This window comes from Pinus tabuliformis, chromosome 2_2, assembly GCF_031772625.1.
Source record: "Pinus tabuliformis cultivar Carrire ecotype Pingquan chromosome 2_2, CPIR1, whole genome shotgun sequence".
Lineage (NCBI taxonomy): Eukaryota > Viridiplantae > Streptophyta > Pinopsida > Pinales > Pinaceae > Pinus > Pinus tabuliformis.
The window spans coordinates 384,463,838-384,487,478 of NC_142300.1; positions in this window are offsets into that span (position 1 = coordinate 384,463,838).

The following is a 23,641-nucleotide window of genomic DNA, read 5'->3' on the forward strand; positions in this document are numbered from 1 at the left end:
AAATAATAAATATTTTTATTTTTCCAATTTATAATCACGATCATATTTTATATATGTATATGTATATAGAGATATATTAACCTATCTATCAGGCCAGGAGTAACTCCAGTTTGGCAGAAAACTGTTTCGATTTATTTCATTAGGTAGCTATTGTTATATACAAAGGATGTCACTGCTCAGTTCATCTTCTGATGACTGTTCACATTCCCAATTCACCCAATCACAGAGGATTAGGTGTCAACATTCCCCCCCTTAATTTGAAGGGATGTTGGTTAGTCCAAGCATCGTTCTGAATCTCTCAATCTTTTCTCTTCCAAGCGCTTTGGTGAATATGTCTGCAATTTGCTCATTTGTGGAACAATGACAGCGATGGATTGTTTTGGCCTCAACATGATGTCGGATCAGATGATATTTAGTATTGATGTGCTTTGTACGATCATGGAAATTTGGGTTGTTGGCCAACTTTATTGCAGAGGTGTTGTCAATCATGAGTGGAGTTGATTGTACTTGTTTTACCTGCAAATCTTCAAGAATTTTCCTGAGCCACACAATTTCTTTCATTGCTTCAGCTGCTGCCACGTATTCTGCTTCTGTTGTGGAATCTGCTGGAACTGATTGTTTGCATTATCTCCAAGAGACAGCTCCTGATCCAAGACTGATAGCATATCTTGAAGTAGATACTCCAGTTTGTTTGTCTCCATCGAAGTCTGAATCAGAGTATCCAATCAAGCTGAAGTCATCCACCTGTGTATACTTGATTCCAAGGTCTTCAGTTCCCTTCAAGTACCTTAGAACTCTTTTTGTAGCAGACTAATGTCCCTCACAAGGCTTTTGCATAATCCTAGAGAGGATTCCAACAGCAAATGAAATGTCTAGTCTGGTGGTAGTGAGGTAGATGAGACTTCCTACAAGCTGTTTATACTTTGTTGCATCCTCAAATTCCTTTCCTTCAATAGATGTGAGCTTTAAGTTTCGTTCCATTGGAGTAGAAAGAGGATTGCACTCTATCATGAAAAATCTGTTTAACAAATCTCCAATGTATTTCTTTTGAGAAAGAAATATGGATTTTGGATGTTGGGTTACTTCAATGCCAAGATAGTAATGAACATAGCCCAAATCAGTCATTTCAAAACTTTTCCCCAATTCCTTCTTTATGGATGCAATGTAGCTTTCATTGTTCCCTGCCATTAAAAGATCATCTACATATACCACAAGATATACAACTGTTTTGACAACTTTCTTGACAAATAAAGTTGCATCATCAAGATCAAAATGATTGAAGTTGAGTTTCAGAAGATGCTCAGTTAGTTTTTCATACCAGGCTCGCGGTGCTTGTTTGAGGCCATACAAGGGCTTCACAAGTTTGCATACTTTATGTTCATTTCCTTTCACGGCAAATCCTTTAGGCTGGGATATAAAAACATTCTCTTTTAGATCTCCATTCAAGAAGGCAGTTTTTACATCCATTTGATGGACTTTCCAACCGTTCTAAGCTGCTAGTGCAAAGAGTGTTCGGATGGTGGCCCATTTTGTTGTGGGGGCAAAAGTTTCCTCATAATCGACCCCTTCCTTCTGTGCAAAACCTTTTGCCACAAGCCTAGTTTTGTACTTGTCAAGTGAGCCATCAGCTTTGTACTTGTTCTTGTAGACCCACTTGCAGCCAATTGGTTTTGTTCCAAATGGAGGATCAACCAGCTTCCAAGTGTCGTTCTTTATGAGGGCATCATACTCCTTTTGCATCGCCTCTTTCCATTCATCATGAGAAGCAACTTCTTTGAAGGAAGCTGGTTCAAAATCTGTAGACAAGTTCAATTCACAATCATAAGTAACATCCATATCAACAGGTGAATTAGGGTCATCTACATCACCTCCATTTTGTTGGCTTGAGTTTCTGGTTCCTATTTTTGCAATTTCATCAGGATGAACACTTTCAAGTGTCTTTGTCAGCCGCTTTGGGGGACCTTTCTGAGATAGAATAGGTTGCTCCGTTGATTGAGTTGGGACTGAATCAGGATTGAGTCTCCCAATTCTAACAATTACATCACTTAAATCATCATCCGTTGTTGGAGTTTCATGTAGGGGAGATTGTTCTTCAAAAGAAGATTCCACATGTTGATCTAGTATAGGAATCCCCCCTTCAAGATGTGGAATCTGATTATCAAATTCTTGAAATGATTTCGTTTTTGCGAATCTATCCAAGCGATCAAGTTGCCGCTCAACAACATTGTCAGATTTGGATGATTCAAGAAAAATTACATCTCTAGATACAACAAACTTTTTATTTGCTTCATCATAGAGGCTGTATGCTTTGGATGTGTTTGAATACCCCAGGAAGATACACTTACGACTTCTAGCACCAAGTTTGTTTCTATGTACCTTTGGTATCAAAGTATAATAGGTGGAACCAAAGATCCTGAGATCTTTACCGAAGGAACATGTCCATACCACAATTCATAAGGAGTCTTGTTTCTTATAGAATTAGATGGACATCTATTCTTTATATATGCAGCACATAGAACAGCATCAGCCCAAAACATTATCTTTACATTTTTGAAGAAAAGCATGGATCGTACCATATTCAAGATTGTTATATTCATTCTTTCAGCTACACCATTTTGTTGGGGATTATAAGGCACAGTTGTTTGATGTTTGATCCCATGTTGGCGAAGATAGTTTTCAAATTAATTTGTTGTATATTCTTTTCCATTATCAAAGAGAATAGATCCAATATGAGATTGTGCATCATTTTCAATGCATTTATGAAAATCCTTGAATGTTTGAAAATCATCAGATTTGTTCTTCAATAAATAAACCCAAAACATTCTAGTGTAATCATCAATAAATGTCATGATATATTTATTTCCATTTGCAGAAGGAACAGGCATTGGACCACATAAATCTGAATGAATGAGTTGAAGCTTCCTATGTTCTCTTGAATGTGAATCATGAAAAGATTGTTTGCTATGCTTTTCTAGAATGAAAGCATCACATTTCTTATGTTTCCTAGGAATTGTAGGCAAACCAGCAACACCATTTTTCTTCAATAAGCAGAGATTGTCATAGTTTAAATGTCCAAATCTAGCATGCCATAATAAACTTGATGGATGTGTACCTTCTTCATGATGAGAAATATATGAGAAATTTTGTGCATGAGCACAGGTTCCTTGCAGTTTGAGAAGCCTTTCTTCTTCTATTCCCCTAATGACAAGTGAGTGGTCAGAAGCTTTTCTTACCTCAAGTTTTCCATCAAACATATGAATGGAGTGACCTTGCTGGTGGATGTGGACTAAGGACAACAAGTTTCTCTTGAGCTATGGGAGATATAGAACATGATACAGAAGAAAGTATGGAATACCACGTAGTTTAAGCTTGATTGTGCCAAGCCCTGATGGCTTGATTTTTGACTGATCTGCAAAGTATACTGCTCCATCAAAATTATCAGTGAAATCTTCAAAAAAATCTTTTCTATGAGTCATATGACAGGTTGCTCCTGAATCAAGCAACCAATCATTTTTCGAAGAAGTAAGTGAAGCATTAAACAAATCTTCATTTACTCCAATGTTACATTGTGCCTCAATATAGTGAGTGGATTTAGGTGCTTTACCTTTGTCTGTATCATCAGTTTTACCTTTCTGTTGGTTTCTTTCCTGCTCAATTTTGTCCCATGGTAGCTTGCATGTAGAGGCATCATGTGATCCATTTCTTTTGCAGCGAATGCAATGTAAGTCTGCCTTTTCTCCTTGAGAATGTCTACCCCCACTGCCTCTGAAGTATCTTCCTCTTCCTCTTCATCCACCTCTTCCTCTTGTAGAATCTTGAGTGGGATGCTTTTCCTTATGAGTAAGGCACACAGTCTCTTCAAAAGATTCAGGGGATGTCTTCTTGTTACACTAAAAAATGTCACCATGGCTATTTACAGTTAGTATGGCTCTATCAACAGTCATGCTATCCTCCTGGGCAAGTCTTATGCCTCTGCTCTCCATGTCAAACTCCAAAAAGAGAGAAAGTCTTTGTAAATGGGTTTATCTCTGGGTACGCAGATTCTCTCGGCCTTACCTGCGTATACGCACCTAATGTTCACAAAAACTACGTACTTGTATGCTCTGTATGTAAAGGGGCAGGTGCGTACCCCTGTAAAGATCAAAAGGCGCAAGTTTCACTCCAAAAAAGTTACTTGTGGTCATTTCTAGAGTCTTCTAGAAGTATGTTTGACGTGTATGAAGCGCCTCCAGATGGTTCATGTATCCCTACCAAAGAGGAACTTATCCCATCAAGAGAGGAGCTATCCCATCCAAAGAGGGGATTATCCCATTGATGGTGGACCTGATTAACTTCCTCTTGAGCACTATAAATACAGGCATTGGGCCAGAAGGAGAGGAGGTTGAAAGCTAAACATTTCTAAGGGTAGATGCTGCTGGAATTAGGACTCCCATTTAGAAGCTTGTGAGGAGAGATTGCCATCTTTGCTTGTTCTATTTGGAAGTGGGTGAGATTTGTCAAAGTAAAGGAGAACTCTTGATGGACCCTGGGAGGGACTTGCACAACACCAAGGCTCAGGTTGTAATTGTTCCTTTTGTTTCCTATTAATGAAAATGAGTCCATTCTTCTCAATAACTTGTTATTTATGAGTTGTTTCATGTACTCCTTGGTCTATATGTTAAATATGTTTTATTTTATGAGATTATCAAGTTCTATTTAATCGTTTGATTGTTAGTGAATGCAAGTTTCGAAGTGAAGGAGGAGCTCATCCGGATCAGCGAGGCTGGACTGCTACAACAACGTTGGACTACAGGTAGGATCTAAACACTTGATTTCTCGTATAGTAAATGCATGTTTAGAGAATGATTGCTCTTGTTTGTCTTGTTTGTCACTAGAGAGTCTTAGGCTCCTAGGGAGGTTGGTTGTGTCTGCACTATTGACTCTTTCCGCTTGACAAAATGGCGACTCCGCTGGGGAATCCATTGATGTGAAATTATTTTTCCTTTGTATGCAACTTTGATCTGAGAAAAGTCATTTATTTTCTGGTTTTTGGCTCTGTCACTTTGTATTTGGGTGGGTTAGCTTAGGGTTAGATTGAATTTAGTTTTTCTTAGTTTCTCCAGTAGTACGCACCCTCTGAATATTGTACAGTGCGTACCTGTACGTATTGTTGCTGTGTGCACAGAGCGGGCCCACACCTGTCTTAACAGGTTGCCTGCGTACCCTGCTAAAAATTAAGAAATTTCCATTTTTAAAATTTTTCCTCTTAGATTTTGTTTTTTCTTAGTTTTTACTACCCAGATCCATTAGTCTCTTGTCAAAGATCTTCACCTGAACTTGTTTCGATAGCATTGAGTGTTTTAGTGGTTTTCATAGAATTTTAAGCCCTGGGGTTTGATTTTTGAATAGGTCCTGTAGTGACTTTGGCGGTAGAAGTTGTCAAGCCTTAGATCTCTCTAGTTTTGTCAGCCTTCTTAGGAGTCGGACCTGTCATAAAGTCTACCTGTGAGAGAAACTTACCTTTGAGTTGTCTCTTTGGCAAATTTTGAAGTGCTTGTTGATTGAGTATTGAATTCCATTTTACAAAAAGAACATAAAGATTTGAGTTTTGTTTTCACTGGTCTTTTGATTCTGCATTAGCTGGTCCTTGGCTTGATTGTGGTCAAGAAAAACAACCTAGAATCATCCTTGTAGGCTTTTGCCTCGTTAGGTTTGCTTTAGAGTAAATTTATTTTTGATTTGCTTGTGAGTCAATTTTTTCATAGAGTTTATAGATTTTGAGATTGGTTTTCGTTAAAATAGGTTTATATGCTTTATTAAATAATAAAAAATACAAAAACATCTCCTTTGAAAAGTTTTGTTTCAAGTAGCTTTGGAGTATTTTGAAAGAAAAAGAATTTTTTTCGTGCACGTAAGGAGTGGTCATGTTTGTATGCTTGGAAAGATAAAGAGAATTGTTTCTTTGATTGTCTTTATTAAGAAATTTGTTTTATATAAAATTTGAATTTTCCAACTCTCTTAGTTAGGAGTTTCATTGAAAGAGAAAAGTAGCGTAAATCATCTTAGGTGCATCTTTGTAGTGGTTTGAGTCGAGTCTACACACCATTGGTTTCATTTCCGCTACCTTTTGCCTTTAAGAAAAACCATAAAATTAACGCTTAAAGTAAAATAAACGTAGTAACTTTTATTTACTAGGGCTCTAAAACACCAATTTAGATCAGGCTAATGTCTTGGAGTAGGAGAGTAATTAACTCTCCAAGACAACAAAACCAAAAAAGTAGCTTATCTTGTGATAAAATAAATCCAATTGTCTCATTTGTACTCTGGGAAAGCTCCTATTAAAGGAGAAGCACGAGCTCGTGTCCGAACCAGTGAGGGGATCAACCCTCCCTCGTTGGGAACGACGCCTGACACGCACGTATTACAAACGGTAAACCTCGGATTAACCATTGTCGAGGAACCAGGGGTCACTTGTCGGTAAACCTTGGATTATTGTCAAGGAACCGGCAAGGGGATTGAGCTTCATACTCTGCCCTTACGTGTTGTCGGAGTGTAGACTGTTCCCCCAGGTGCATTTGTTGCGGTTGGTAACCTTAGTGACCATTATCTTAGGATTCTACCGAGGTGACGGTGGAGGGAAGATCCCACTGTACCTGGAGCAGACGTCGGCTAGACTCACATGGATTTTCCGGGGGGTTCACTTCACTCGAGACGGTTAAAGTGGAGGAATTTGTGCCAGTCTATTCATTAAGCAGGTAGTCGGGGTAACTATTCCACCCGCCACTTCTGTACTGAATCCAGCGATGTGGGCTTTCATCTCCAACTAGCGTTTTCAGTCTGGAAGGCTACTGTTTGTGCTTGGTTTGACGCCCTAGATTCTTTAGGCGTGTGATTCAAATTTGTTTGGTTCTTTAGAGACTTTAGGTGGTTTGATTTGAGATTTTACTTTGTTTTCATGTGTAGTAGTTAAAAGTTTTTAGCTGTGGCGGAATTACCGAGACAGTCCCGTAGAATTCGGGGCAAGTCACCTTAGATTGTTACCGGAACTGATTTGTTGAGGAAACTCTGTAGATCGCAGGGTGGATCTCCTGAAGACGTCCCGGGTCAGTACGAAGGATTGAAGGTCCTTGTAACTCCTCCTAGTGGCAGTAGCGTAGGTTCACCTAAAGAAGGAGAATCTTCCTTGGTAGTCCATCCAGATTATCAAAGTCTAGAGATAGGTTATAATCCAGAAGCCGTTACAGTTTCTGAGCTTGCTGGTAGTTTTTCATCTACTAGTGATATAGGCGAAGAACCAGAAATATCTGAACCTGTTACTCCAACTTCTAGTGTTCCAGATTCACCAAGAGTAGAACGAGTTATCACCAAAAATCTTCCTACTGGTTTGATTGCTATTGAAGAACTTGCTCCAGAGGAAGAAATAGGCGTCTCTAACCTTGAAGATCAACTTACTATTGAGCTCAGGGAGCGTGAATCTATCTTTTACAGTCCTCCTAGAAGTACTACTTGGTACCTTTCGTTAACCAATTATTTAGACAACTCAGGGATAGGTTTTTCTACACCTCGTACTCCTTTTCCACCTGGAGGTATTTATACTCCTGTAAATATGTCTGGTCAGTCGTCCGTGTTCACTCAATCTCCCGAATATTTTTTACACGGCGGTCCTTCTGTTCCCACCGGGTATCAGTCACTTTCTGGTATCTTCGCGGGGGCATCTCCTCAACCCGTCAATCATGGGTTATTAGCTGCAAACAATGGTAATAAACCGTTGGGTGTTGGGGACATTTACATGATGTCAGGTTCAGTTCCCGTTTCTCAACCTCAAGGTGGTCAATTACCGCCTGGGGGGCAGCCTTAATTACCGCCTGGGGGGCAACCTCAAGGTATACAAATTATGTCTGGGGGGCAGCCTCAAGGTCAGTATGTACCTATGGTGCAATACATGCCTCAAGGTCAACCCCAGCCTCAATATGTACCCCAAGGTCAACCTCAGTATCAATATTTACCTCAAGGGTATCAACCCCAAGGGTATCAACCTCAAGGTCAAGGTCAACCCCAGTATTAGTATTTACCCCAAGGTTATCAACCTCAAGGTCAATACTCGAGTTAAGGTTATCAACCACCTCAAGGTCAGTCATATGTTCAAGGTATGGGAACTGTACCTTTCAGTTATCAATCCTATCCTCAATCCGGTTCTGGATCTCAGTATCCTCAACCTGTTACGGGTCAATACCCTGGAATGATAGTGTGGGATCCGTCACAAGGTCAACAGATGTTGCAGCCAAGTATGCAGTTGGTACCTCAAGCTGGACAACCCGTAGTTTCTGGTCCACCCCAGAAACCGCAACCTGTCCAGTCAAATGTTCAAACGTTTGTAACTTCGCTAGTTACTCAGCCGCCAATTGCACCTAGTACTCCATCTCAAACGACTGCTACAACTATCGCAACATCTGTCGCACTTACTTCTGGAGTATCGACAGCTCCTATTTCTACTGTCTCTGTAACTACTCCTCAGACATCTTTACCCGTATCTGGATCTACGATTCAAACTACGGTTCAGATGCCTGTAGGTCAGCCTGGTATAAGTACGGTTGTCACTACTCAACCTCAATTTGTTCATCAACCGTACCAGGGACAGTACCAATATGGGAAAGCTATCCAGCAACCGGTTTACCAGTATCAACCGTATCTTGGGTACACTTATCAACAACCTTAACAACCCCAGTACGGTCCGGTTAATCCTGGTTTTCCAGGAGGATATAATATCCCTAATGCGATTCCTGTTCCTAGTTATCCTGGATATCCTCCTCCTGGGACTGGTCTTGTTTCCTAGAGTTTTAGAGATCCTAACCCGCAATTACCGTTTATTGCAACTTTGGATTTACCAGACTTGACGCGCTTAACGAACGATCCAATTCAGTATCTTCCGTTCTGGCCACCAATGCCAAATAAGTTGCCCAGTGATATACCCAAGTTCGAAGGTAAGTCTGGAGAGGATCCATCCAATCATGTGATGAGTTACAACCTCTGGTGTGCTTCAAATTCTATCTCGGATGATTCGATCCACTTACGTCTTTTCCAGCGTACACTCATTGGTCTCGCGGCCAAGTGGTACATTGAGTTACCACGGGCCTCTTTTTACAATTTTAGCCAGTTAGCTACCTCGTTCTTAACTCATTTTCAGTTGCCGGTCAGATACGATAACGGCACAGAGTTATTAACTTCACTAAAACAATCGACGTCCACGTATATTTCTGATCACATTCATGAGTGGAGACGTCGAAGAAGGTTAGTGAAAGTTTTTATTCTGGACCAAATCTTAGCTGAATGGTTTGTTAAATCATTATTACCGAAGATTACTGAAGATGTAGCTAAGGCCGGAGTAGTTACTGAGGAGCAAGTCATTGCTCAGGCGTAGTACCTTGACTTAGTTTATACTCAGTCAGGTACGTTACACGAGAAGATCCCAGATCTTCCAAAATCGAATCAAATCGCTGCTGCTCCTTCGGGATCTCATGCCGCTGATGGTATGATTGGTACGGTGAACACAAAGACCAAGAAGAAATCTTCCAAGAATTCTACTACTCCTATAATCACCTTGCCTGATTCCCCGACAGGAGAGTCTTCTCCCGAACTTTCTGCCGATATTCACGCTGTAGAGTCATCTATGGCCAATTCAAAAAACGGTGGAAAGAAGAAAGGAAAGAAGAAGGCTAAAGCAGACAAGGCTCTGAAGGAGAAAACAGAAAAGTAAGAAACCAATGACGAAAAGCGCAAACCTCGATATCCTTGTCTTATTTGTGAAGAGGATCATTTTACAAGAGATTGCCCTCATCGGGCCGAGGTTGTGAAAATAGTCAAAGGTTCTCCCACTCCTGCTGTGTTGAAAGATCCATTTCCAAAGCAGGAGAGTAAGATGATAGGTTCTTCCTCGACTGCCAGTGAAGAACCCATTTTGATGATGTCACATGTGAGGATTGCAACTCGGTCGCAAGATTATGGTAGTAAGAATCCTGTTGATGTTAAGGAAGCAGAATCTTCTCATTCTAATCCACCAACCTCAGCTCCTGGTTCCGATCCACTACAGATCGAAAAACCTAACCCGGACTTAGTAATCAAACCGCCCGCCAAGGGTGTTCTTCGAAGGTCTGCTTTCAATCCACATGCGAGAGCGGCCCAGAATTACAACATTGTTGAGGACTTAGCTGTTTCACCCTCAACAATGTTGGCTTTAGAAGTGCTGCAATCATGCCCGGCACAACGGAAATTACTTTTGTCGGCTATCAGAGCTGTTGATGTTCAGGACCTGAATCTGATAATCTTCGATCTAGAAAATAGTACACCCCGCCTTCCCCATCAAATGGCTTTCCACATACCAGTGATAGTAAAAAACAGGCCTGTTCATCGGACTGTAATTGATGAGGGAGCTTCCACGTGTATTATGTCGATTCAGTGTTGGAGATCGCTTGGTTCTCCTTCGCTGAACCAATCCCCGATCATCCTTAAGGCCTCTGATGGCTATGGGTTCCGTCCGTTTGGTATTATACAGAAATTGCCTATAGGGGTAGAAGGTAAAACCATTAGTCTGGATGTGGAGGTGGTTGATGCCCCTCTAGACTACAACCTTCTTTTGGGTCGAAGTTGGTCATATGCTATGACAGCGGTTGTTTCATCAGTCTTCAGAGTAATAAAGTTTCCACATAATGGTAAGATCGTGACAATTGATCAGCTGACATACTTTTCATCCGACCCAGCCTCTTCAGAGAGTATCCAGCATGTCGGTAAGATGACAATCCCTTATAGGGACGTTGGCGTAGGTTTAGTTAAAGATTCTGGTTTACTGGGAACTTTTCCTTTCCCTCCAATTAACGCAAACCCTTCATTTGCATCAATTCATATGATTACATCAGACACTATTATTCACGACGATCCTTGGATTGTCCCATCTGAATCTGAGGTAGACTCATTCGGTGATGCTATGCCTTTGAGTCCATATGAAATTGCTTATGAAGCCGTCATGTCTTTTACCGACTCGCGTTCAACCCAAATCGACCAAATGAATGTGGTCAGTGATGAATCATTTTTCACATCAACCTCAGAACGGATAACATTTCCTGAAGTCGTGTCATCTGACGAACAACTTCGCGAAATCCTAAGTGTAGACGATCTACCATGGGAAGATCTCCATCATAGATCTTCTTATTTACCTGAGGAGGATGCTTTTGAAAACAATTTTTCATCTATTTTTACCACTGAATATGTCAAAGACGCTCAAAATCCAACGAAACATTCTGGTTCAGAGTTGAATTTAGGGAATATTTGTCGCACTATTCTCATTGACATTTCTGTGAAGCCCGGAATTGAGGAAAACATTCATATAGGTGCCTCATGTACAGAAGATGAAATTCAAACATACAAGGCCCTATTCCAAGAATTCCGCGATGTGTTTTCCTGGTCTTACGAGGAAATGCCAGGAATCGATCCTGCCATTGTTGTTCATGAAATAAAGACCTACCCGGACGCTAAACCTGTCTGTCAACGGTTGCGTTAGATTCACCCTAGAAAAGCGGACACGATTAAAGCAAAAGTCAAGAAGTTGTTGAAAGCAGGTTTCATTTATCCAATCCCGTTAATGGATTGGGTATCGAATATTGTTCCGGTTAACAAGAAACAAGGAACAATAAGAATCTGTATCGACTATAGGGATATAAATTGAGCTTGTCCAAAAGACAACTATCCTATGCCTTATATCGATCAAATCATTGATGATTGTGCCGGAAGTGAAATGTTTTCCTTTATGGATGGTTTTTCAGGCTATAATCAAATCAATATTCTACCTGCCAATCAACCAAAAATGGCATTCATTTGTCCATGGGGGACGTTTGCTTACTGCAAATTACCTTTTGGGCTTAAGAATGCCGAAGCCACTTTTCAACGGACAATGTCTTATGCATTTCATGACATCAAGCACATTGTGCAACCGTACCTCGATGATTTGCCTGCTCATTCTTTACATCGAGTTGATCACCTTGTCCACTTACGAGCAATATTTATGAGGTGTAGGCATTATCGTATTCGGTTGAATTCCCACAAGTGTGTTTTCTGTATAGAAGCAGGTCGATTACTAGGATTTGTTGTTTCAAAAGCTGGCATTCGTGTCGATCCCTCGAAGGTCGAAGCTATCATCAAATTGCCTCCTCCTTCGAGTTTGCGCCAACTCCAAAGTTTGCAAGGGAAAGCAAACTTTTTACGCCGATTCATTCCAAACTACGCCGAGGTCACTAAAGGTTTTACACGGTTGTTGAAACAAAACGCTCAATTCTTTTGGGACGAGATTGCCCAACAATCTTTTGATGCACTTAAGCATGCGTTGACCCATGCACCGTTGCTGCATCCTCCCAACTACAACCAGGACTACTTCTTATACCTTGCAGCTTCGCATTCCACTATTGGAATGGTGTTAGTCCAAGAAGATGAATTTGGAACGTAACATGTGATATATTATCTTAGTAGGACATTAAACCCCACTGAGCTAAAATATTCGCATGTGGAGAAATTGGCCCTGGCAGCCGTTCAAGCTGTCCAGCGTTTTCTTCACTACATTCTTCTCCGTAAAACTACAGTTATTTCGGATTGCAACCCTATGATTTATATTTTGACTAAACAACTGCTAAGGGGCAAGTACTCTAAATGGATCGTTATCCTGCAAGAGTTCGACTTGGAGTTCGAGAAGTCCAAGTCTAAGAAATCCTTAGTTTTTGCAGAATTGATGTGTGATTTCCCGCGTACTGACACAGAGACTGTGGCAGAGGAGTCCATTGCGGACGAATCTTTGTTTCTCATTAGTACTTTAGATCCGTGGTATGGGGATATAATCATTTATCTCCAAACCCAAACCTTTCGGCCTGAAGCTTCAAATTCGGAACGTCGAAAAATTTGGTTTCAATCCCAGCAATACAAAATTATTGGAGATACACTTTATCGCCGGGGGGCAGACTTAGTTTTTCGACGTTGTTTAGCTCACGAAGAGGCAGAGAGGGTTTTGAATGATTGTCACTCTGGAGCATGTGGCGGTCATATGTATGGGTATGCCACAGCTCAGAAGGTGTTGCGCGCTGGCTATTTCTGGCCGTCCATGTTTAAAGATTGTATCCTTGCGGTCCGAAAGTGCCAGAACTGTCAAGTGTTTGATCGCAAGAAGTGCACACCACCTGCTCCTCTCCATCCTATAATTGCCGTTAGTCCTTTTGCCAAATGGGGTATCGATTTTATTACTTGTAACCCTCACTCCACCGGGGGGCATGCGTATATCATCCTCGCGGTTGATTATTTTACTAAATGGGCCGAGGCGATGCCTACATTCAACGCAAGCGGCAAAACAGCTGCAGTTTTCGTATTCAATCACATTATAACTAGGTTTGGTGTCCCGCAAGCAATCATCACTGACCATGGGAGCCATTTTCGAAACATCATGATGACTGAGCTTACAAGCCAGCTTGGTTTGCGCCACGATAGCTCTACTCCTTATTATCCGCAAGCCAATGGTTTGGTTGAGTCGATCAACAAAGTTCTGGTTATCATGATCCGACGAATCATTGGTATTCATCGGTCGAATTGGCACAACATGTTATTTTCAGTGCTATGGGCATACCGAACTTCAGTGAAAACTTCAACAGGGTTCACTCCTTTCTAGCTAGTTTATGGCTTGGAAGCTGTGTTACCCATTGAATGCGAAATCCCATCACTTCAAATGGCTGTCGAATTACTCCCAGCTACTTACGAAGAGGAGAAACGTTTATTATACTTAGCTCAATTAGATGAGACTTGACGTGACGCTGCATTGGCAATCGAGACTCACACGAAGCGAATGAAAGCTCAGTATGATAGAAATGTGACCCCTCAGAGTTTTTCGAAGGGAGACCTAGTGCTATTATATGATCAAGCTAACGATAAGCTAGGTGCTGGAAAATTCGTTCCTATGTGGCATGGACCCTACATTGTAAAGCGAAATCTAGCAAAAGGGGCCTATGAGCTGGTAGATTTTGATGGGGACTCTTTGGGTAAACCCATAAATGGACTTTACCTAAAGAGGTATTATGCTTAAATGGTGGGTATGGAGAATTTTTAGTTAGGTTAGGTTATCTTTCTAGCTAGTATGTTTGTTAGTTTAGATAGTGTGCTTAGCTTAGAAAGTGTGTTTTTCGTCGTTATTCTGGCTTATCTTGGTTTTACTCTTGATATTGCAGATGTCAACGCCTCTCCAAACTTAAATTGGATTTGCCGATGGTGCTTGTCGTAGTACACGGAATATCTCTTCCGCAGCTTGGGTTATCTATTCACCCTTTGACGAGTTAGTTTCTATGCATGGGGTGAGCCTCGGTCAAACAACGAAGAACATTGCAGAATACAGTGCAGTGGTTGAATTATTGTCTGAATCTATTTCATTTGGAATTCGACGTTTGATAGTGAGGTTAGATTCTGAACTCGTTGTATTACAGCTTAATAGAGTATATGCCATTAGAAATCCTATGTTATTAAGGTTGTTTTTGAGAGTGCGTCTCTTAGAACGTGAATTTGATTACATTGAATATCAGCATATTCCAAGGTCTTTAAATACATTAGCAGATGCAATTGCTTCTCGAATGTTGGACAGACATTTGCGATAACCATGCAAGTAAATTTAAAAACATTTCATCACATATGTTAAACAAGATAAGCCGATAATAATGATATATATATAGATAGGAGTGTGTCAAAAATATACATTGTCTTCGATCATAGGTTGAAACACACCTTATGATCGGCAAAAATGATAAGTATAAAAAACCAAAAATGTCATATGTGTCTACAAAAGTGACTAGCCAATCACTGGTGGTGCTCTCTATACGAGACCACTGCCCGCGCTACCGTACACAGGAACCTCCTAAAAGGTCCTGGGACTGCGACCACATAGCGCTGAAGTCGAATAGGAATGTCATCTATGGTGGTCTCTGGTATACCCGCCGTCAGATGCTCTAGATCCTGTTCCAGCTTGGCTAAGGTCTCTGCGGCCGCATACTGTGGGGTTGGTGCTGGTACAGCTGGTACTCTCCTCTCAAAAGCCCGGAGGTTGGCCGGACGCCGTGGACCTACATCTGCATTTTGAAAATTTGTGCTGTCAGTTTTGAGGCGATATATATAAAAGCAAAAAAAATACATAATTTGAAAACTTGTGAAGAATGAAATACCTCTGTCATCCCACTGTTCTCCCTGTGGAAGAACCATGTCGGGATCATTCCGAAAATCCATTCCGGCATAAGGAAAATCCTGAATAGCAAAGACTTGGCTTTCTAGCTAGTGAAAGTAACCATCAGGAAATCGAACAACTGTAGCGCCCTCATCAGGATGCCGAGCCATTACCGCAACCCATCTCGTCAAATTAGGCTCCCGAGGAACCCCAACTAGAACAGTAAGATGCTGGGGGATCAACATTGGAACTCTCTCTAAGGCAAAGCTCACAACTAAAGGTCCATATCCAAAGGTCTTTAGTTGTCTGTTCTTTGCCCTGGTTAGTTGGCCCTTCATATTGGCCAACACAGCATCGCACCAGTTGAAAATGGTGGCTCGGTAGTAATCTATCGCCATCCGCATTTGGGACCTGGTGGCAATGTGCAAGGCGGTTGCGCCGCAGAGTCTGGTAACAGTAAAGGCTATCACCATAAGTTCAGGCAGGGATATGTACTTGATTTCTATCCCTTTCTCCTGGTTCTGATTGTTGCACCACTCTAGTCGGACGCTAGCAAGGGATTGGCCACCCGGCCTAGTCCTGGACAGAGTCAGTTGCTCGCCCCTATTTGGCAAGCCAGAGAGAAAATATATGTCGGAGGGCTCTATCTCGAGCTGGTTCTTTTAGATGTAGAAGCATTGATCCCGAATGTTCCACCTTTCAACCAGCCACTCAAGGAATGGCACCTGGCCCCTCATGCCAGGTATGGCCCAGTATTTGTACACTCTGCATGTGTTTAACGCATCAATAGAAGGTTGATGACCAATTGCGGCCAAATCAACGTCCTCGTGTTCTCTTTCTCTCCAATCTAGCATGGTGAATGCCATAAACACCAAAAAACAATAGTTAGAATTCATTTGAGAAAATTTGGCTGGCTGAATTTGGAGTTTGGGGTTTTAAAATGCATGTTTCACGGGGTACACACCCCGCGTTCACAACACAGAGCGGCGGTACGTAGCTGGTCTGAAGGCGGGCTGCGTACCCCGACCTTTTTCCTATATACAAAAAAGGTCGGGGTATGCAGGTCGCCCATGGGGCACCTGCGTACCCCGAGAAACATATTCTAAAACCCTAAACCCCCTAAAAAATCAAACTAAAACCTAAAAATGAACTTCAAACGGATGAAATTGAAGAGGAGGATGTTGTGGAATACCTGAAAGAGACGACGCTCGATTTTGACGGTCGGATTCTCCGCAATGTCCACAGGAAGTTTTCTTGTCGAAAGCCCTTTTCTCAACCTCAACAGTAAAATGGTAAAAATGACATCGTAAAAAGTCTTTTTATAGGTTTTTTGGATGAATGAATGCTAAGTTTGTTTATTTTTCACCATGAAAGGACATTTTTCAATGTATTTTTACCCATCTTAAACACGTATGAGTAATGTGTCGTTTTTGTACAGGACAAAAGGACTTTAGAGTAAAATCATCATTTTTCACGAACCAAAACATCAGAGTCATCTTTTAAGCTCTTTTCTGACTCCTAAAACATGAAAAGATTGCCAAGCGTTTCTTTTACACTTGTTAAAACAGAATTAAAATATGGTCCCCTTATAGCTCTTTTCTGACCGTAAAAACAGGAAACGATTGCCGGGTTTTTGTCGTTTCAAACTCGATACAGAAATAAAACGACGTGTCCTTGATCGCTTTTTACTTTTCAGGTCAGAGACACTAATTATGAAAGTACTCCTTGGTCGCAAGATCAAGCGATTCTCCCCGGTATTATTTTATACTTTTTCGGGCTTGGGGGACACAAATTTACGAAAAAGTTCAACCTAGAGTCTTCTTAAGTTTTTCAGACTCTCTAAAATTGAAAAACGTCGAGTTTCTCCTATACTGGGCTCGTTAAAATTTCACAGTAAAGGACCTGTTCAATTACAAACAGGAACGAACCACTCCTTCCTAGGGTTCGAATCAAAACTAGGTTGGACTCATCCGAAGGATGAGCTTATAATCAAGCATATGTTATCCTCCTCAAGCTTGTTAAAAATAAAGAGGAACTTCCCAGAAATGGTGGGGGAAAAGAGGGAAGAATGAGCCCATTTGTTATCCTTTGTTACAGAAGAACCTTATCACCGCTCTTGAACACGACACTTTCCGTTCACCTGGGTTGGGAAATCCTTTGCCTTAAAAGTTGATAAAACCACTTTGAAAGTCTTCAACCGTTTCCGGGCATTAACTTTGGGTCAATCGTAACCAAACCATCTGTCATGTCGTTATGTGTTCAAGAGGTCTCTGCAAATAAACTTTCATCTGCAAAAAACTTGTCATTCATTTGACCATCCCTGAGTCAGTCCTTACAGCAACATTTCTTCAACTTGAACAATGATTTCGTGTTGTGGGCTTGCCTGCAATGGGTCACTTTCTATCGACATCAGCACATTATCTAGAGAGATGACTTAGAAATCGTCAGTACCTTGAAGTCTGCATGCATCAATGGCAGGTTTCTCGCCCTTGACGTCAGTTTACATCATTGACTTTCGATCGAAGGATTCCGTGAAATGTTCGACATCAACTCATTCATTCACATCTCATGGATTGTACTGGGTACTTTGAGAACCATTGACATTACTGGTGGTTTCTCTCACACTTGTTAACAGTTTACATCATCGACTGGTAATCAAGTGGTTTCTACCATGTTCGACATCAACTCATTTACTCGCATGGCTAGAATCGTACCAATTCGGGAAGTAGAAATGAAGACCCTGGATCTAATTCCCACCATCCAGGCTACGAGGAGTTTTGTATTCATTATATGGTAGACCAATTATAAACAGATGGCTGCGTCCATACTGTGTCTACACAAGTCTATAATTATGATGTACTGCAAGATCATTCCTGTATCAGAGTAGTTAGTCTGTTAGTTAAAGTTTTGATCTAAGTATGGGAATGCCTACCTCAGCGATGATATAACCTTATACATGTATTTTGTGTTGAAAATTTCAGGTTCTGGCCAGGCTCTCCATGAGATAATCCTTGAAATGATAAAGCGCTTCACCCTTCCTAGATAATACAAAACCCTAATCTACTACAGGCTTCGCACTTTAGGGGGTAATCTGTTACACTAAAAAATGTCACCATGGCTATTTACAGTTAGTATGGCTCTATCAACAGTCATGCTATCCTCCTGGGCAAGTCTTATGCCTCTGCTCTCCATGTCAAACTCCAAAAAGAGAGAAAGTCTTTGTAAATGGGTTTATCTCTGGGTACGCAGATTCTCTCGGCCTTACCTGCATATACGCACCTAATGTTCACAAAAACTATGTACTTGTATGCTCTGTATGTAAAGGGGCAGGTGCGTACCCCTGTAAAGGTCAAAAGGCGCAATTTTCACTCCAAAAAAGTTACTTGTGGTCATTCCTAGAGTTTTCTAGAAGTGTGTTTGATGTGTATGAAGCGCCTCCAGATGGTTCATGTATCCCTACCAAAGAGGAACTTATCCCATCAAGAGAGGAGCTATCCCATCCAAAGAGGGGATTATCCCATTGATGGTGGACCTGATTAACTTCCTCTTGAGCACTATAAATACAGGCATTGGGCCAGAAGGAGAGGAGGTTGAAAGCTAAACATTTCTAAGGGTAGATGCTGCTGGAATTAGGACTCCCATTAAGAAGCTTGTGAGGAGAGATTGCCATCTTTGCTTGTTCTATTTGGAAGTGGGTGAGCTTTGTCAAAGTAAAGGAGAACTCTTGATGGACCCTGGGAGGGACTTGCACAACACCAAGGCTCAGGTTGTAATTGTTCCTTTTGTTTCCTATTAATGCAAATGAGTCCATTCTTCTCAATAACTTGTTATTTATGAGTTGTTTCATGTACTCCTCGGTCTATATGTTAAATATGTTTTATTTTATGAGATTATCAAGTGCTATTTAATCGTTTGATTGTTAGTGAATGCAAGTTTCGAAGTGAAGGAGGAGCTCATCCGGATCAGCGAGGCTGGACTGCTACAACAACGTTGGACTACAGGTAGGATCTAAACACTTGATTTCTCGTATAGTAAATGCATGTTTAGAGAAGGATTGCTCTTGTTTGTCTTGTTTGTCACTAGAGAGTCTTAGGCTCCTAGGGAGGTTGGTTGTGTCCGCACTATCGACTCTTTCCGCCTGACAGTTCTTTCGAAAGGCTTTCTCTCTTTCAGCAAACTTTTCCACAAGAGAATCAAAGGTTATATCTTTAAGATTTCCATTTGCTTATAACTATTCAAGATAATTGGAGTACGTAGGAAGAGTGCCTTGAGAAAAGCAATAAGAGGGATATCCAGCTCAACCTTAGTGGATTTGATATCATGCATCATAGATTTTACTTCAGATGCAAGAGCAAGAGGATCATTATTTTTCAGTTCAAGAGTGAAGAGTTTAATCATGAGCTGAACAACTTCAAGTGCAAAATGTGAGTCATAGAGTTCTTTCAGCTTTTGTAAAGCTTCAAATGCAGTTGAATATGATGAAATATGGCGACTCACCTCTTCATTTGCAGATGCTGCGATTAATGCATAAGCTTTGCTATTATTGTTTTCCCAAATGATGAGCTCTTTGTCTGATGTAGGCTGCACTGGGGCATTGTCTCCTTCTCCAACACACACTCCTTTCCACAAATCATTGAATATGAGGGTGTGTTTTATCATTCGGGACCATTCAGGATAGTTCTCCTTGCCAGTGAGAACTATTCCTACCATAGAGATGATTGAATGCATTCTGTAAAAAAAATACTTCTGCTGATAAAAAAAAATACTTCTGCTGATAAAAAAAAATACTTTTGCTGATAAAAAAAAAAACTTCTGCTGATATACAGTGAAATTGTACTCAAAAAATTTCTGTGGGAAATAATTTTGGTTGTTTAAAAATAATCAATCATTCATCGCGAGCTCTACAAAGTTGGAGCAGCAACGACATCAACCGCGAGCTCTATAAAGTTAGAGCAGCAACGGTATTACAATTTCAAAGTTCACTGAAAAGATTAAAAAAATCACCATAAATCCCTTTGTTTCTCTAGACTTTAAAGCCAGTAATAAAAATATCGCAGCGTTAAAGTGCTGGACAATTTTTAAAATATGGGACAGCGTTAAAGTCGTTTTAAAGACATACTAAAAAAATGCACTGGATCACCATTGCCAATCAATATATACCATTTAATATACAACATTCAACGCAAATGGGAATGCAAAAACCCTTCCGCACTCAACCATATACCATATACCAGGTTGTTACTGCTTCGTTGAACAGTCGATACCATATAACGCATACTATATACCCACAGCACATAGCTCATATAAACCACAGCGTTAATACAACCCACAGTGCACAGCTCATATACAATCAGTCTCTGTCGTGTGGAAAACAAGGAAAAAATGCACATGTACTGTTAATTTGTCATCACAAATCCATTCCAATACCCAGCGGTATTTGAAGTGTTGGTTCAATTCCAATGCCCACTGGACAGACGAGAATACCATACAGTGCATACCATACAACGTTTCCTGCGTGGAGGAACCAGGAGCTAGAAAATAACATCAAGCTCTATGTCAGGCGTGTATTCATCATGGACAACTGCGAAGAGTTGATCCCGGAATACCTTAGCTTTGTAAAGGGTGTTGTGGACTCTGAAGACCTTCCTCTGAATATTTCTTGTGAAACTCTCCAACAAAACAAAATATTAAAAGTTATTAGGAAAAGTTTCACATGAATGGAGTCTTGTGAACAAACAGAAGCCTATCTGGATGAGAAAACTAGAGGATATTACGAAGGAAGAATATGCAGCATTTTACAAGAGTCTGACAAATGATTGGGAAGAACATTCGAGAGGCGTATTGAACAGTTGAGAATATCAGAACAATGAGAGGCGTATTGAAAAGTTGAGAATATCGTATAAACAACGTTAACATTCCAGATTAAAAGAGCCGTGGAATAGTGAGTAAACCCACAGCGTTAATACACATTCAACGCAGTTCAACAGGAAAACTGGACATCATTAAAACCACTGGATTATTAGACAGTGCATACCATGAGATAGCACATTCAAACGTCCCACTCGTATATCCATTCAACAACGCATACAGGAGTTGGTGGTGTATCTCTGCAGTGGCACCGTCAGGTCTCAGTATGGACAAATGTGCAGTGCAACAGAGGCAGATTATTTCAGAACAGAAGGGAATAAAGCAGAGGCAGAGGCAAAGTTACAAGGAGCGTAATAGCTAAAACAAGGAGCTAGCTCTGATACCATGTCAGGCTAGGAGTAACTCCAGTTTGGCAGAGAACTGATTGGATTTATTTCATTAGATAGCTATTGTTATGTACAAAGGATGTGACTTCTCAGTTCATCTTTTGATGATTGTTCACATTCCAAATTCACCCAATCACAGAGGATTAGGTGTCAACACTATCATATACTGTTCCTCACCTCGCAAACAAAATTTGGGTTGGTTAAATAGATTTTTATATCATATTATTTTATAACCCACGCTCATAATAAAATGTATGAAAGGATCTACCAACTTTATTAAAACATATTTTAATGATATATAATCAAGACAAGGAGCGAAGATTTCCTTGTAGGTAAAGTATTATACTCGTTTTCTTGAGTGGGAATTATGACAAGAAATCGTATTTATAGAATGCATTAGCATTCCTCAAAAATAAAGCAAATAATGTTATGATGTATATGTATGTATATTGTTTAAAATTTTGTGTCTATGAAGTAATGTAACTTAAGGCTTTGTTGTTTATTTAATATTAATTAATATATAAATATAATTCTATAAAAATATAGTGAAGAATTTTTGGTGAAAATTACATTGTACACGTTTCGAGCCAACAAGTGTAGTTCATCATCAAGATAAGTTGAAGAACCAGTTTATGGCTACAAGTTAAATAGAGAGAGCAGATCATTCACTGGACCAAGAGATAGGAGCAAGGAAATTTAATTAGTTAATTAATTTATTTATGTTATATTTATTTCCATTATTTGATTAAATGTAACCTATAAATCAATAATTAACTAATAGACCTTTTTTATTTCCATTATTTGATTAAATGTGACCTATAAATCAATAATTAATTAATAGACCTTTTTTATTATTTAAAACGATATAGACTATATAAAACCCTATATCTTTACTGTTAGATGAAATAATAAGAAAAAGTTAATAAATGTTTATTAAGTGGATAACCTAATTAGTTAGATAAACGTTTAAGTAACCCATTTGGCAGATAAATTGAAGTCAATTAGTTTGTTAAATCCCTTATTAATCTAATTTATTTAAATTTTTAAAAATATATCAGGATAATTAGTTTTTATTAATTCCATTTAATATAATAAAAACTTATATTATAAGTATTACAATAAATAATAAGAAAAATAATAAAAGTTTATTAGACAGATCACCTAATTAGTTAGATAGATATATGACTAAATTTTTTTTAGGAGTCCAACTATATTAAATATGTATTTGGAAATTAAATTCAAGTTATAGAAGAATAAGGAGAAAATATGGTTTTTACAACTTAGTTTGTTAAATCAATTATTAATTTTATTTATTTATATATAAAACAGACAATTAGTTCCTATTTTTCTACTACCTTCATCTTTATTTAATTATAAAAAACAAATTATTTATCTATACATTATGTCAATTAATTAAGGCGTAAAAAAAAATAAAAAATTTAGTACCTATTCATATAAAAACATCATATTACTAATTATAATCTAGAATAAATTAAAGGAACAACACAACGAGCCAAGGTGGAAGGACAACTATGATGAAAGGGCATGGATCCAACAACTGCTAATTTTCCAGCCATCATCTCTATTGAGATTGCTTGGCCTTTTTTCAATCTCTATGGCCTCCCTAAACTTCTGGTGATGGAACGGGGCAATCTTGGCAATAACACGAGCCTCCTCAATGCATATGTGATGCTTAGTCTTTTCTCCGTGTTCTGCCAGGGCGGAAGACTATGTCCTCCCATGTTTTATGTCTGCAAAGTGCTCATGAATCCTTTGAGCACTTATGGTCAATAGGGTCTTTTACCGATCTAAGGGAGCTACCGATCATGTTAAGGGGTCTAAAGGTTGAGGGAACATTATGCCTCATGAGGATTCTCACAATCTTATCAGTGGTCCCCTGGATGAAAGGAAGATCAACCCCTGAGACTCGATCTTTAGGGTCTTTCTTAACCTTGGGACCTTTGCTGACTTTAAGGAAAGCTCTCACACCTTGGTGCCTACTATAACCGTTATTAAGAAAAACGTTAAGGAGACTGCCTTTCTCTCTATCAAGGTTCTTTTCATCAGAGATTCTTAGTGCATGAGTTGCTATCCTTTTGAGAACACCCAACTTTTGAGCAAGGAAATGATGGGAGCTGGCATGAACATACTGCTCAGTATGAGTTTTATTCCTGAACACTTG